The 15,213-nt window shown below is 44.9% G+C and overlaps 1 long non-coding RNA gene across 3 annotated transcripts in view; it reads right to left on the reverse strand.

Annotated features, from left to right (window-relative positions):
* Positions 1-318: 318 nt before the first annotated feature.
* LOC149864635 (uncharacterized) overlaps positions 319-15,213 on the reverse strand; it is a 28,332-nt gene continuing 13,437 nt past the window's right edge. For 2 of the 3 annotated variants that reach the window (XR_016442204.1, XR_016442206.1), the window contains exon 4: positions 319-8,218. This is a non-coding gene — a long non-coding RNA (uncharacterized LOC149864635). The remainder of the gene's footprint in view (positions 8,219-15,213) is intronic. The other variant, XR_016442205.1, reaches the window with a different exon arrangement.

Raw genomic sequence — 15,213 nt, forward strand, 5'->3', positions numbered from 1 at the left:
GGTCAATCCCTTGTCTCCCACTCTAGGACTCAGGACGCTGAGCCATCCTACTGCCTCTAACTCGCGATCAGGGCACCCCGGCCCTGGCAGTGCCCCCACTCCAACCCCCAGTGCCCTGCACCCTATATGCCACGCTGTTTCCTCTTGGATATTTATAGTTTTTCTAGTTTTGCAAGTTAGGCAACCCTCCCTGATGTTGCAAACAACTGTTCATTTGGCACAAAGCCTGGGACCCTGGCCTGATGATTTCCTGATGGCCACCTACATTGAAAGAAAAGAAGGCAGCAATGTTTATTTACATAATTAGCCCGTAAAGATTTATTAGGTATATCTTAAATAACCAACCAACAAATTGTTACCGAATTTTCAAGTTAAACATTAGTAAGAAGCAATGAGTTTCATTACAAGACCTTTTTTTACAAGCACACAGTAACCATAGGCATTTTTTATGCTTAAATCAACAAAAAAATGGTTAAATCAACAAACAGGCAAGGACCGCTAATTAGCAATGCTCAGCTACTATCACTATCACTGCATTGCACATAAACAACACCGCTTTTCTACATTTGTGAGCTGGACAGCCCTTCTCTCTCCCTTTCTTATGAATGCCTCCTGCCGCATTGCCCAGCTGACACTCAGCCACAGACTTGACATGACTGTCTTGCTATTTCCTAAAGCCACACCGCGCAGGTACTGATGACACTGACAATCCTATCTGTCTGGGCATCATTCTCAGGCTTCCGATGTCTGTGTTTTTTCGGCAGTGGTGGCAGCGGCAGCAACGCTGGTGGTAGAGATGGGGGTGATGGCATTGTACCTAGCAAAGCTGAAAAGCAAGGAAGGAAGGAAGGCTGGGATTACTGTGTGCTCTGAGAAACACACAAGTGGATAAGAAGCGTTCTGGAAAACCCACCAAGAAGGGCTTGACTGCCTGCCTGCCTAAGTTGTTGGACTGCAGGCCCTGAACGGCTGCAAACAAGTCATCTGCAGATCCTCCACACTTTGCATGGTCCTTCATCTTTCTGCATGACAATCCAACCCCCGCAACTGTCAGCTCCTTGCCAGTTGAATTAACAACCCCCCCACCATGTCTCATGTCAGTTAACTACAATCCTCCAGCCTGCCCCCCACACATCACAACCCAGCCAAATCTCAGGTGTCAGTTCAGAAGCAAGTTCCCCATGGCTTAACATACCTGTTGTGGAGGATGTCCCCAAGGTCCAGGTCTATTGAACTGCTGCTGCCTTCCTTGCTTGAGGCAGCAGAACTCACAGCTGGACCTGTGGTCGGCAAGCTGATGGGAGTGGAGGATGGCCTGTATGCCTCTAGTCTTGTCTTTGCTTGGCGTTCGAGTATCTCCATTAATGGTTGGAGGTACCAATAATGCGGCATGTTATGCATGGGGGTGCCATTCTGATGAGTTCTTGCTACTCCACATTAGAAAGCAGCTCTCACATTCTTGGACATCACCCTGCACTGGACCACCATCTTCTTGTGCCCCCACTTGGCAAGTCTCATGGAAACATCCAGGTAGATGGGCAAGTTCATGGTCAGGCTCTTGACAATGCCTAACTGGCTTAACACCTCAGGGTCCCCCAGCACACGCACCAGGCTCTTAGTTTCTTCATAGCACCAAGTTGTCCTAGTCTTACACACCCTGGTAGGCTCTTTTCTTCCCCTGGTCTGCTGTATTCTCTCATTAGCTTCAGACATCTCGGATCAATAAGGGGTACCGATACCTGGACCCTCAATCTACAGGGCTCTTGTTCAGCAGTTCAGGAAAAGTTCACACCCGACCCGACCCCCGTTTTGCTGCAAAAGGTTTATACAGCAGACATGCTGGCACCATCCTGGCAACTTTGTTTTGTTTGACCATATTTTCCAAAAAGAGCACCTAAAATCTGCCTAGGTAAAAAATGAGCCATGTACTGTTGGGTATACTAAGGAGGGTGGCCCACATGGTCCCTTTTGGGACATGGAGCAACAGAAAGCTAGCCACAAGTCACCCATGTGTCAAGGCACTGGCTCCTGCTCACAGCCTCCATACCTGGTAAGATACTGAGTAATGATAAAAATGAATGTTGATTCAAACCCTGGAATAGCAGATATGATTTTCCCTACTCAGCAAATGTAGAAGTGCCAAGAACAAAATGTTAACCTCCGTGTAGCTTTTATTGATTTCAGGAAGCCTTTGATCCAAGAAGCCAAACTGCACTTTGCAATGTTTCTGTATAAAAATGTTGTTTAACTAAATCTTTTATCTCAGTTATCCCATAAGCTCTTTGTAGTGACTGAGAACACAGAATCCAGTCACAGGGATATTTTATGTGTTTCACTCTACATCTAATTTTCATTGTATCTATGAAAGACCACTTAAATGTTTAGAGATACTTTTTTACATAATACAGATTTTCCTATAGCACTATGCAGAATGCATAACTCATGCATAACTTATATTTACTGATGTATAGCTAAAATGTAATTGCAAAGAAAAAGATTTGGAGCAGTTTCAAAAATAGCTGCCTTATTTGTGTAGGTGCAACCTGTGTAATTCAGGTGTTGGAGATACAGGAACTTCCAGAATCCCAATTCAGGCAGGAGATACAGTATGCGATGTTCTTGATGTCTGGAAAAAGTTTGTTCTTTAAACCTCCTGTCATAACCTTTTTCTGAATTACAGTATGCAGCACCAACTGCATATTTTGGCATCATCACAGGCCTGACTGAACAAAGCATTTCTCTAAAGATGTCAGTGAAATATTTTAAGGGATGAATATATAATTAGTAAGATGATAAATGGAATGGTATCCCAGTAGACTGCAGAAGAGAACAGCACCACCTAATGGAATATTGTCATAGTGAATTCTCCATGAACAAACTTGTATTTCTCAAGCTACACTGTTTCTTGAGATGGTCTTTGTCACGAAATCTGTAGTAGTGACCCCCCGTCCCCCCGGTCACTTTGCCATGCACTGGAGCACATGTGCAGGGGTGTGCCTGGCAACAAATAGCAACAGCACAAATTTGTCCCTTGGGAAATGCGCGCCCCTGTATCTGCACTTGTTGGGATATTCCCTCTGTCTTCAAGTACGAGGCTTTACGTTTCCATGGCTTTACAAGCGCTCGTGGTGCTCAGGCCAGGTGCCGGATGACTGGAAGATAGCTAATGTGGTCCCCATCTTCAAAAAAGGGAAGAGAGAGGACCCGGGCAACTATAGGCCTGTCAGTCTTACCTCTATCCTTGGGAAACTCTTTGAGAAGATCCTCAAGGAGCACATCTGTGATGGGCCTACTTCAGGGATGACGCTCAAAGGCAACCAGCACAGTTTCATTAGGGGCAGGTCATGTCAGACCAATTATGATCAGGTCACAAAGGCAATGGATGCAGGTGTTGCTGTGGACGTGGTCTTTCTAGACTTCAGCAAGGCCTTTGACACCATCTCCCACCCCATCCTCGTTAAAAAACTAGGTGAGTGTGGCATTGATGCCTACACAGTCAGATAGATTGCAGATCGGCTCGAGGGTCGTACTCAGAGGGTGGTGGTGGACGGGTCATATTCGACCTGGGGAGAAGTGGGCAGCGGAGTCCCCCAGGGCTCAGTCCTGGGGCCTGCACTGTTAAATTTCTTCATCAGCGATTTGGACAATGGGGTGAAATGCAACCTGTTTAAATTCGCTGATGATACCAAAATTTGGGGTGAGGTGAGCACGCTAGTAGGGAGGGAAAGACTGCAACAAGACCTGGATAGGTTACAGGAGTGGGCTGACATAAACAAGATGTATTTCAATACTGACAAGTGCAGGGTGCCGGACTTAGGCAGTAGAAACCAGCAGCACACTTATAGAATGGGAAACTCCCTTCTTGAGAGCACAGAGGCAGAAAGGGATCTTGGAGTCTTTACTGACTCCAAGATGAACATGGGCCGACAATGCGAGGTCACGGTTGGCAAGGCTAACCGGAGCTTGTCGTGCATCCACAGGTGCATCTCAAGTAGAGCCAGGGAGGTGATCCTCCCCCTCTATGCGACGCTGGTCAGGCCACAGCTGGAGTACTGCGTCCAGTTCTGTGCGCCCCATTTCAGGAGGGATGTGGACAACACTGAAAGGGTCCAGAGGAGGGCCGCCCGCATGATCTGGGGACTACAGGGCAGACCCTACATTGAAAGGCTGCGGGACCTAAACCTGTTCAGCCTTCACAAGAGAAGGCTGAGGGGGGACCTGGTGACTGTCTATAAACTCACTGGGGGGACCAGAAGGGTTTAGGGGACACACTGTTTCCCCTAGTGCTCCCTGGCATGACAAGGAACAATGGACACAAATTATTAGAGAGTAGATTTAGGTTTGACATCTGCAAGAACTACTTCACAGTTAGGGTGGCTAGGAGTTGGAACCAACTTGCTAGGGAAGTGGTGCTGGCTCCTACCCTGGGGATCTTTAAGAAGAGGCTTGATGACTACCTGGATGGACTCATTTGAGTTCAGTCTTTTCTCCCGCCCAGGCAGGGGGTCGGACTTGAAGAACTACAAGGTCACTTCCGACCCTACTTCTATGATTCTAAGTAGGCATGGGAGTATCCCACCTAAGCATTCATCCAGCCAAGAACCTAAAGAACCCCAGTGATAATGCAGACACACACACACACACACACACACACACACGTGCATGCACACACTAAGAAAATGTCTCATGTTATAGCACAGATCAAAGTGTTAGAGCTAACAGTCATAGTTTACTATATTAAAAAGCAATTGTGAGCACAGACACTGAGTATACTTTCACAAAAATAAGAGCTACCAATTTGTACAGGTAACCTTTTTTTATAATGAATGAGGAATTATATGAATGACAACTAAAACCATACTATGTTTTTAACAAAGCCCAAGAGTCATGAAAACTTAGAAGTACATTCTTTACATAAGACTTAAGAAGGATTAGTAAGTACTTAATGTAGTACTGGGATTTGGACAAACCCTACCTCTTTAGGATATTTATTGAAAGGTTCCCCCAAAACTCACAATATATATTAAATTTTAATAGAAGAATGTAGGCCTTTAAGTATCAAAAACTCCTTCTTGATGTATTTATAAAGAACCAGTCCTGAACAGGGATCTGCTATTTTGGTCCCCTTGAGCATTACTTGATAAGTAATATTAGGAGGAAATATTTCCTTAGTAGAAGGATAGCTTGAAGACTGAATTTCAGGATGCAAAGCATGTAACAGCTGAAGAGACTGAAAATGTTTCCAGAAGGGATTAGATTACTCTGGCGGGGCAGAAGAATGGTGGTAATTTCGCCTTGTGGTTAAGGTTCTTGGCTGGTACATGGAAGACCTTAGATTTCAGAGATTTTAGGGTCGGAAAGGACCTATTAGATTGAGTCCGACCCCCTGCCCTAGGCAGGAAAGAGTGCTGGGGTCAGATGACCCTAGCCAGGTGTTTGTCCAATCTCCTCTTAAATACCTTCAAGGAAGCGGACAGCACCACCTCCGTGGGAAGCATATTCCATATTTTGGCAACCATCGCTGTAAAGAATTCTTTTCTAATGTCCAGTCTAAATTTGCTCTCCTTCAGTTGGTGGCCATTGTTTCTAGTTACCCCCATGGGCACCCTGGTAAACATCGTATCCCTATTTTCTGATGTCCATTCCCAATGAGTTTGTAGACAGCCACAAGATTACCCCTCAGCCTTCTCTTGCAGAGGCTGAAGAGATTCGGGTCCCTCAACTGGTCCTCATAGGGTTTTCCCTGTAGGCCTTTAACCAGATGCGTGGCCCTCCTCTGAATGCTTTCCAGGTTATCTACATCCCTCCTGAAGTGCGGCACCCAAAACCGGACACAGAACTCCATCTATGGCCTGACCAATGCCACATAAAGGGGAAGTATCACCTCCCTAGATCTGTTTGTGATGCACCTACTTATGCAAGAAAGAGTACAGTAAGCTTTACTTATTACTTCATCACATTGGTGACTCATTCATTTTGGAGTCACCTTTGACTCCGAGATCCCTTTACGCAGTTGTGCTACTTAGAATGCTACCTCCCAGGCTATGGGAGTGTTGATGATAATTTATGATTCTTCCTCCCTAGGTGCAACATATGGCATTTTTCTTTGTTAAACTGCATCCTATTCTGTTCTGCCCACTTGCCCAGCCTGTCCAAATCCGCCTAGATTCGCTCCCTGCCCTCTAGTTTGTTTACCTCCCCACATAGTTTGGTGTCATCTGCAAACTTGGACAGGGTGCTTTCTACCCCCTCATCCAAGTCACTAATGAAGATGGTCAACAGTACCAGTCCCAGGATAGCGCCTTGGGGGACTCTGCTGCCCACAGGTAGAAACCAACCCATTCATCACCACCCTCTGGGTGCATCCCATAACCCAATTTTCCACTCACCAGATTGTGTAATAATCTACATTGCAACTGTTTAGTTTATTTATAAGAATTGGGTGTGACACTGTGTCAAAAGCCTTTTTAAAATCTAAGTAAATAACATCTCTCTCTATGCCTTCATCCAAGCATTTTGTGACCCGGTCGTAAAAAGAAACCATGTTAGTCAGGCAAGATCTGCCTGCTATGAACTTATGCTCATTGCCCCTTAGCATTATTTTACCCACTGGTCCCCCACAAATGTGATCCTTAACAATTTTCTCAAAGATCTTGCCCAAGGGTAGAAGTTAGAATCTAGTTCAATTCTCATTCAGCCAGATTCCGTGTGTAACCTTTGGGAGAATACTTTTCTTCTCTGCTTCTGCCCCTGTCCCTCCTGTAAGATGGAGATGATATACTCTGTCTCACAGGGGTCTTGTGAGGATAAATCCACTGATGCTTGTGTCAGAATTGCTATGATGGGTATGGTATAGGTAGATATCTAGGTAGATCTCTTTTTCTTGCATGGGGAAGAGAACCATCCTGCATAGCTAATATATCAATACCTTCAAATATAGCGTAGCAAAAAAAAAGTGAGAATAAAGTTATACCACGGGTTTCTAACGGAATATTTTCTTTCACTGTCTCATAGACTCTATGACACAGAGGGTGACAAGGCACTGATTTATTTTGTACAATGTTAACTGTATTAGACCACAACCACACAGTACTTGTCAATCATATTAAAAAGTAACAGCAATTTAAATTCTATAAGACGGCCAAAGGAAGCTTCCAGTTTTGTAAAGAAACAATTGCCATCTGTATCCTTTACGGTAACTGCCTTCTTGCATTCAAAAGAAAACGCTATGATGGGTTGTGATGAATTCACAATTTATTTTGAGTGTAGAGGGAGGCCATGACTGTAGAGGAGTAAACTACATGGCTTCATTCAGTCTTCTATTATACAGAGGTTTGTGGAGTTGTTGGCCAATTTTCTTGCCTGAACCTCTTTATCTTTCTTATTTTGGTTTCAACTTGCTGTGACCTGCAGCTGTGTCGTCTTTTTCCAAGAAAAATCTCTATGTACTCTACATTCTCAAGGTCCAAATGTTTTTTCTTCTTTAGTTTTAACAATCAACTGCCTGTCTAAAAGAGCTGTAATAAGCTGCTCACATTGCCTCCATTTTTGTATTTTTATTTCCTGTCCAACCAAGCCCTCAGCTGGTGTAAATCAGATCCATTGAGTTCAAAGGAACCTTACTGATTTGCAGCAAAGGATCTAGCCTCAATTTGTCAAGTGATAATCTTGCTTTGACTTTCCTAGTAACAACATGTTTTCTAGGAGGGTCTTGCCAAATTAGGGAAAACCAGGTCACTGACATCAGCCATAAATCTTTTAAAAATAGCTCAATCCACTGATAACGGCCATGTTCACAGGCTGAAACTAGTAATGAATTTATTTTCCAACTTTATGGGGAGAGGAAATATGTGGAATACTTCATCCTTTCCATAGCTCCTGACTGTCACCCAGACATACCAATCATTTTGCATTCTCAGCGGCCATAAATTATGGAATGCCCAGCAACTAAGCAGCAGTACTATTTCCCGTTTTTAAGGGACAATGACAAAGTGTTTTAAACTTCAAGCAGTCACTGTACTGCCTGCTGGTAGGAAGGTAAAAATGGCTCTATGAGAACGGCAGGGTTATGAAGCCTTCCAGTTTCAGTTTCTTCAGACAGGAAGAAGGTGGGGAGAGACCTTCAGGAGATGAGGCACCAAGGCAAAGCCATATTATTAAGCTGATTTGCTTATTTTTCAAATTTTCAGGATCCCAGTGACAGTTCTGTGGTGGAGTCCTATAATGAAAACAAGAATTCCACACTATGAGATGCCATCACTGAGGATCCTAACCACTTTTGTGTTGTTTCATCATTCATCTCACAGTACACAGTATCTATACTACTCATTAAGGAGTCAGCAGCCAGAATCTATTTGATATTGACATATCAAGTGTGAACTTAAAGATAATATAATGGGCTGATCATCAAGCACACCCACTGCAAATGTGCCACACGAGAAGATCATTTAGACAGCAAACAGACCTTACATTTGTTTGAATATTTGTCATTCGCCCTCATTTTCTCTAATGGCTACACACTTGCACATTTCAAATCATATGCTGCCACTGTCCCGTTTCCTTCATGTGACTGAACAGCTCCTAAATGGATGGATTCTGTTCCCTCTGTATTTAAACTGCATGAACTCACACAACCAGCTTGGCACCAAAAAGGAGTCTGTCAAAGAACTACTGCTTACTGTAACAGGCAATACCTAGTGGCTGCCATAAGTCTGGCCTCAAATTTACTGTATCTTTACCTGGACAACCAATTTTGGACAGCAAATACTGTGATGTACTGTAATTCCCTCCAATATAACCAGCCTTTGAATTATAGTAAAGAATTTTATTATATTATTATATATTACTATATTTTACATATTACTATGTTTTATGTTTATATATTTACCTGATGAAGAGTGTTTGTGCCCCAAAGCTTGCAATTAAAGACTTTTTTTTTTTGCAATATCATCTCTACTATAAGTCCTGATTGCTTTTTCCTCTAGATCAATACAGCTACAACCTGGATACCTGACACTAAAGAATGTTTGCCTTCCTCAATAGACCAGCTCTTTGCTTAGTCATAAATAGGGGTCTACTGAATTCAAGGAGGCAGCTGTTCAATTTTGTAGGCAGCCCTCCCCACCACCCACAAGACTGCAGGGCTTCCCATCCTTTTCTCTGCTTGCTGGTAAGATATATTTTTTGTGGGGGGGGTTGCAGTGAGCCTGCCAAAATCAAAGAGCCCACCATTTTTCAAGGAGCCTGCTCAATCCTGTATTTTCACGAAAATCATAGCCGCAAATTCAGTAGGTTCCTAATTATAAACAATAGTAAAGGTTTGAAATGCTACCATCTAGTGGCTGTCTATTGACATCACTTTGCCCAATGCAGCTATCAGAAGCATAGTGCAAGGTTATCTTTGTCAGTTACTAAAGAGGTGAAAATCCTTCATGAAATCATGGGGTTTAAAAAAAAAAAAAAAGCCATGTGTTCAGTTCTTTAAGACATTTTGAGCACATGTGGAAGCATACACATGCTCTCTAGATCAAGTACAACTGGAAGGTGCATATGTGCACACCTCCATGGGTACCTAGTATTGGTTCTCACAAATGCAACCTCCATGGAACTGACAAGCAGTCAGAGTTGCTCTCATAGGGAGGGGAGAAAGGGAGGGATACATTGAATCAGCCCACTGGTGGCTTTGAACAAATGTTAAGATGAGATGGTCTGCTCTGTAATAGAGTTCCAGAGAATTACATGCATTTGTCCTCTTGAATAGATGGAAAGGGAGAAGTGAATCCCAAAGACAAGTGCTTTCTTACAGACAGGTAATCCTACACAAGCGTCCTTCTTAAGGTGAAGGTTCATATAATTTAAGAGCATTAGATTTGAAAAAAAAAGTGAAAGAAAGGCACTGAAAATATTCAGGCTGGTACAGTATTTCGAAAAGCACTCAGATTAACTTGTCTGATCCCACTGAAGGCAACTGAAGAGAGATCCTGGAAATGCAGAAGTGTAGGGAAATGGTTAAACAAGTGGTTCTCAACCAGGGTGACCTGAGATCCTTTCAAGGGTGCCATGTAATGTTAGCACTGTTAGGTGTGCAAACATGATTAATAAGACAAAACCAGAGATTTCAAATAGAAACTCACAAAGTTAAAAACATTCCAACCTGTTACAGTCTGAGTTCTTTGAACAGAAGAATTGCTCTAGTATTTTTCTGTAGTGAAAAAACAAATGGAAACTAAGAGCTACCCCTTTTCCAAGGGGTACCTTGAGCCTATCGAAGTGTGCCATGAGCCAGAAAAGATTGGGAACCACTGGATTATACGCATGGACAGATTAGATATCCAGAACTTGTTTGCTGTGTGATAGTAAGTTTGTTGGCGATAACAGCAACTATTAATAATGCTAATTTAAATACTGAATAGCTTTCATAATGGGATTTTAGCTAAAAAGTATAGTGCTGCACAGTAAATAAAAAAAAAAAGGCAGAAAAGTCAATAAAAACGGTTCAAGTTAGAACTACAGTAAATACCTATTTTTGCTATAATTCAAGAACACTTTGTTCAATTCACTGGAAACTTCCAGAAAAAACTGAACTCAATACTACCTGTCACCTGCCAATTTTGAGCATATGCTTTTTTGTGGGTAGATATGAATGGAGGGGCCACAACCAGGTTTATAACAAACATTTCCCTGCAACTTTGATTATGGAGCATCTGCCATCAGTCCACAATTGCCTATCAGTCTAGAAGATTAGGCTATAACAATGTGCATTTGTCTTTCAGTTCTAGGACAGCATGTGTATTCAGATTCATAATATCTACAAGCAGATCCACTGCACTGACCTAAGAAATTATGTTTCAGTTTTATTAGTTTAATATCCTGCTGTAGCTGGTGAGTTTAAAAGTACACAATTTAAAATCAGGAAATACTTAAGTGAAACCTCTACAGCTAGGAGCGGAATAAGATAAAGACATTCTAAAATGCAAGGGTTACAACCACAAAGTTTAACCCCAGGCCTTGGCTTTTGGAACAGCTGTTTATTAAAGACATTCATCAGTGTTCACTGAACAGTGTTCACCGGTTATAACCTTTACTACTGATAATAAGGACAGCCTGCAGAACTGCCCTATCCTGGTGTGGCTGGACGCTCTCTAGGGGTGCCGTGACCTCCCCTAGCGCCCCCTGGCTACCGTGTCAAGCCACTGTCAACGCACCCTCACCGATCTCGTCCGCCATGTCTTGCTGCTAAATAGGAAGGCAGCCTCCCATTAAACATATCTGCTTTGACATGGTGCCTACTTTGCTGTACCAGGGCTCAGTCCAATTGCCTGCCTGCGCCCTCACGGGTGCCCCCTTGCTTCCCTCGCTGCACCGGGGCCCGTCTCCCATGTTCTCGTAACCTGCGCTGGGGCCTTGACCTTCTACCACCGCCCAATCTGGGCCTTGCCTCTATATTCGCCCTCCCCGGGCCTTCGTGTCCCTAGATGTCCGTTCTTAGGGCTCCTCTCCAGGGCCTCTCAATGTACGTGCCCCCTCCCGGGGCTTCCTGATAAGCTCACCCCCTTCTGGGGCCTCCCCCGTACAGACAGTGCCCCACTGGGGCCTGTCTCTCTGCACCCAGCTCTGGGCCAGCCTTTGTACCGCCACCCTTCCTGGGCCACCCAGGGCCTGCTCAATAGGCACACCCCCCGCCCGGGGCTTCTCCCATACAGACAGCACCCCGCTGGGGCTTCGTCTCCCGCACTCCCCGCCCGCACTGGGGCTTCGTCTCCCGCACTCCCCGCCTGCACTGGGGCTCAGGCACCCGCAGCCTTACCTGGCCCCAGACCCCTTCTAGGGTCCTATACCCGCTGGGTTTCTCCAAATTGGGGCTCAGGCGGCCTCAGACTTACCTGGCCCCCAGACCCCTTTCCTGGGTCTCACACCCACTGGGCTTCTCCAAATTGGGGCTCAGGCAGCCTCAGCCTTACCTGGCCCCCAGACCCCTTCCCTGGGTCCTACACCCCACTGGGCTTCTGCCTACGCCAAACTCTTCCCAAAGCTGCCCACACTGGGCTGGAGTCAGGACACCCCAAATCACAGCACCCCCCCGGTGCCAGGAACATCCCCACTTTACTGGGGAGCTCCTAATGAGGCCTCCTCCAACCCTACAGCCTCACCCAGTCCTCCAGTTCGTAACAATAACCAAAACCAAAAACTCCCCTTCCTGGGTTACAACACAACTTCCAAGCCAAATGCAACTTCCAAGCCAACCTGGCTCCCTTTTACATATATCCTTCTCAGGGTTTCCTCCACCCAGAACTGTCAAGCAGACACTCTCTAGCCACCAGGCTTCTTCGCTATGTTCTGCTCTGCTTGCTCCCACAAAGCTCTCTCCTCCTCTCAGGCTGCCAGCAGGGGAACTGACTCTGGCCTTAGCCTTCTCTGTTTATAAAGGCCAGGCCCTGCCCCCTGGCAGTCAGCTGACCCAATCAGTTGCCATAGCAACTCCCACCTGCTGCCCTGGTGAGTGACAGCTGAGCCCATTTACTACTATTCAGTAGCAGGCACGCTAGTGCCCTGCTACACCTGGGCAAAAAAGCGTATTTTCCCCCTCCTCCACGAGTCATGATTTTTGTTCCAAATGAAAGAGAGGAAATTAGAACATCTGGCAAAACGGCTTTTGCAATGTTTCTAACAATAGATTTGTTTTGTTCTCTTATGGATAATGTAATATTCCCATAGGATATCACACAAAAATGAAACTAGATCAAGATCTCTCACACCTGTAAAACCCCAAAACGTTGGAAACCCCCTGACTGCTTTTTTGGTTGATTTGCTTCTAAGCTTCTACATCTTTTATCCTTTTTCTCCATCATACCAGCTCTTGTTCTCCTTTTTCTTGACCTTAAGCCCCAAGGCTTCTAGTGGCACCACGTTCCCTCCAGAATTACATTCATTTCACAGAGAAACGGGGACTCAAAAGTGCCAAGATGCTTGTGAAATGACTAAGTTGGATATCTGGATAGTTGACCATAGCTCAAATACAATTCTGTTATAACTTCATTATTTAATTAGCTTTACAAAAGATGACAACCGTGTATACTAAACACAAGAATGTTAAGAAGGAGACGCTAGTTTCCATTAAATGACAATGGCAAGTGGCCTAAAATTAGCAATATTTGGGAATAAATGGGAAGGTGTATGGGGAAGACAACAGTCAAGGATTTCTGGCCAGCCACAGAACCTCCAGGGAATGACACAAAAAGAATGCAGAAGCTCCCTGACACTGGTGGTACCACACAGATCTTGACAGAGAAGGCAAAGCAGCCTAGCACAGAAGCAATGTAAACCATACACTTGCACACAGCTCTAATCCAGTCATAGCCCACCATGGACTATAGTTATGTTTTTGTGTGGTTGACAAGCTGAAACAGGGGCCTCAAAGCTGAACCTTTGCACAGGACCCCTGAAACAAAAAACCCATAGCTGACCCAAAGCTAGACACCCCTCTATTAACAAGATCCACCACATACACAGATAGCATTAAGGGTCCCTATGCATGTGGAGCGAGGCTGCTCCAACACACTGTAATTACTGCACTTCAGCATTTTTTTGTATTAGCATCCCCATGGTGAAAAGGTTGTTCAATGCTGATAACACGAGACACTCCAGGCACTTTAATTACAGCACCCCCTGCCCCCTGCCCCTACTCCCGGAGCACGTGTATAAATGTTCTAAGACAACTTCCCTTATGGACTTTGTACATTTTGCTGTCCTAAACAGTTACATATTCTCCCTCCTTGACCGCAACCCAGATTTGCCCCAGAATGCCTACCTCTTCTTTTACCTTATTAGGTATAGGAAAAAGAGACAAAGCAAATGTCCATCTTCCAGTACCACTTCAATGTGGTCCTATTTTCTGTTCCCAAGTGGTGTATTTTTATTCCTTGCTGGTGCTCATGTGTTTCAGAGATAAAGAAACAAAAATGTAGGAATTGTCTTCATTTAGATGGGTTTTTTCATCCCTAGATCATTCTTTTTATCTTTCAACAGTCTCAGTTTATGAGCAAGACATAACTCAGTGTAAATGAAATACATGTCTTGTTTAGGTAAACTTTTTAAATACTTAACGCATATATCAAAAGCAACAGAAACAAAATGATCCTGCCAACGGCAAAGCCGCAGCCAGATACTGCGGCGCTGGTGTTATCGTGAAGGCTTTGGCTTCTACAATCACCGTCCGCTCTTTGGTGAGAAAGGCAGTGGTCTGCTGGGAAGAGATGGCCTCCACCTCACTCCACCAGGGAGGAGGGTCTTCTCAACCAGACTGGCTGACCTGCTCAACCGGACTTTAAACTAAGACCACCGGGGCATGGGTGGCCCACTAGGCAACTACTGCATAACCAGCAGGTTAGGGCACTCAAGGGAAACCACACGTACCCCTAAGCAAAAAAGACTATGATCTCATAGGGATAATGGAGACCTAGTGGGATTCCACCTATGACTAGGCCACAGGTATAGATGGCTATATCCTGTACAGGAGAGATCGTGCAGATAAAAGGGGTGGGGGTGTAGCTCTCTACGTGAAGGAAAGCTACACGTCCCTGCAAATTGACACTGGTACCCAGGGAGGACAACTGGAGTCCCCCTGGGTTAAAATAGACAGAGAACATGGCACAGGGGACATCATGATAGGAGTCTACTACAGACCTCCTAACCAGAAACAAGAGCTAGATCAGGAATTTGCCAGGGAACTGGCTGAGGCTGCACGCTCCCAGTGCATGGTTGTCATGGGAGACTTTAATTACCCGGACATCTCACGGGAAGAGCACTTGGACAAGTCCGATTGGTCTCAAAGCTTCCCCACATGCGTGGATGAGCTCTACCTGACTCAAGAAGTCTATGGGCCAACAAGAAGTAAAGCACTGTTGGACCTCGTACTGGCCAAAGGGGATGATCTAGTCAGTGACCTAATAATCAATGGAAAGCTGGGTGACAGTGACCATGAGCTGATCACCTTTACCATCCATCGCAAAGCCGGCAAGTCAGTCAGCAATGCAGAAGTCCTCAACTTTAGGAAAGCTGACTTTGACAAGCTCAGGAGGCTCGTCATCAAGGCCCTAAGAGACCATAACTCGATAGGAAGAGGAATCCAAAAGGAGTGGTTGCTCCTCAGGGGAGTGATCCTGACAGCACAAGGGATGTCCATTCCATCTCGGAGGAAGGGCAGCAACCCTCCTG

This window comes from Crocodylus siamensis, chromosome 5 (genome assembly GCF_052110815.1).
Source record: "Crocodylus siamensis isolate JL-2025a chromosome 5, ASM5211081v1, whole genome shotgun sequence".
Lineage (NCBI taxonomy): Eukaryota > Metazoa > Chordata > Crocodylia > Crocodylidae > Crocodylus > Crocodylus siamensis.